Source organism: Elephantulus edwardii, unplaced genomic scaffold (genome assembly GCF_000299155.1).
Source record: "Elephantulus edwardii isolate Elephantulus edwardi_28Jun2011 unplaced genomic scaffold, EleEdw1.0 scaffold00038, whole genome shotgun sequence".
In the NCBI taxonomy this organism is placed as follows: domain Eukaryota; kingdom Metazoa; phylum Chordata; class Mammalia; order Macroscelidea; family Macroscelididae; genus Elephantulus; species Elephantulus edwardii.
In genome coordinates, this window is record NW_006399788.1 from 10,743,353 (window position 1) to 10,745,201 (window position 1,849).

The following is a 1,849-nucleotide window of genomic DNA, read 5'->3' on the forward strand; positions in this document are numbered from 1 at the left end:
GATAATCTGTTCTGCGTATAGATTGAAAAGATAGGGAGATAGGACACATCCTTGGTGCACACCCTTCCCAATTTTGAACCATTCAGTGTTTCCTTGCTCTGTTCTGACAACTGCCCCCTGGTCAAAGTATAAGTTTAACATAAGCACAATCACGTGTTCTGGGGTCCCCATTCCTCTCAAAGTCAGCCACAGTTTGTTGTGATCCACACAGTCAAATGCCTTGCTCAGACAATGAAACACAAACATTCCTTTGGTACTCTCTGCTTTCAGCCAAGATCCATCTGGCATTGGCTATTTATCCCTAGTCTTTGTTTTAGTCATATTTTATCTGTATTAGGGACATGACCACACACCTTTGGGTAATAAAGGAGTCCACTAGGAAAGGATAATAAAAAATTGAGACAGTGGTCTCCTTCAAAGAACAATCTAAAACCAGGCCAGTAAAGTGAATCATTGTCTCTGACACTCTACCTTCATTACTTCAGTTATTGTGTCCATCAGTCTCATCTGGTGTCTTCTTTGCTGTGCTGTCCCTCTACCCTTACAACATGAAGTTCTTCTCCAAGGATATGGTGCCTCCTGGCAACATGCCCAAAATATGTGAGAGAGAACTTCAAAATCCTTGACTCCAAGGAACAGCTTGCCTTCACATTCTCCAGGACAGACCTATTAGTTCTCCTGGCAGTTCATGGTATGTTCAGCACTCTTTTCCAGCACACAACTCAAAGTTATCAATTCTTCTTCTGTCATCTTTAGTCTTTTCCAGCTCTCTGATGCATAGCATGTAATTGCAAAGGCCATGGCCTTGATCAGGCACACCTTAGTCTCTAAACTGGCATCATTGCTCTTTAACAAGCTGAAAAGATCCCTGACAGCTTATTTTCCTGATGCAACTCACTTTTTTATTTCCTGACTACTGATGCCAAATGTGTTGATTGTGGAACCAAGCAAGCTGAAATTGTTAACAGTCTCAGTCTCTTCTCCATCTATCATGATGCTGCCAGTTGGCCCAGCGGTGAGAATCTTTGTTTTCTTGATATTGAGTTTAAATCAGTATTGCAGATTATTATAAATTTAATAATGAAAAACAGATGATGAGCTACAAAAGAGACAACAAAAACTATGAGAAATTAGAAAATTATTCCTTATATGTAGCAAATTACACCCCCTTTTAATTGCCAAAAAAAAGCCCTGATTGAGATTTTCATATTAATGACCTCTGGATAAAGATCATACTCTTGATAGCCTGTAAGCAGTTCTGCTTTTCTGCACACATGGGATTGTTCTCAGTCAGAATCAACTCCATGACAACCAATAACAAATTAATATATGAACAAATGAGACATTAGCAAAGGAATAAGTTTATGGAAGAGTGAAACTGAAATATTACCATATCCCTAGTAATAAACAAGCAGTTGCTTTTGTATTAGTCATTAGATGATCTACATCTTGGCAGTCTGTCTATTCCACGTTATTAAGTATTAACAGTTCTATAATTCATCTCAGGATTTTAATGTTAACCTAGTAAGAAATATATTCCTGGAGAGGAGAAACGTTACAGAAAAATAATTAAATTGTATGTTCAAAGTATTGGCATCTCCATGGAAACAAACTGATGGAAGCTGACTGTCAAATTTTCATAACCCTATAATATAAAATGTAAAGCAAACAGAGGACAACTTAATGGAGGGATACAAACAAGGGCTTTTTCAGTCTTTATTTTCTTACCCACCTACCATCTCCCATTTCCAGTTTGGTAGCAACTAACAATTCTCATCCCTTGTGTGATGTGCTAGTGTTAGAGGATTAATACAAGCCTTATTCTTTTTTTATTATTAAATTTTATTAA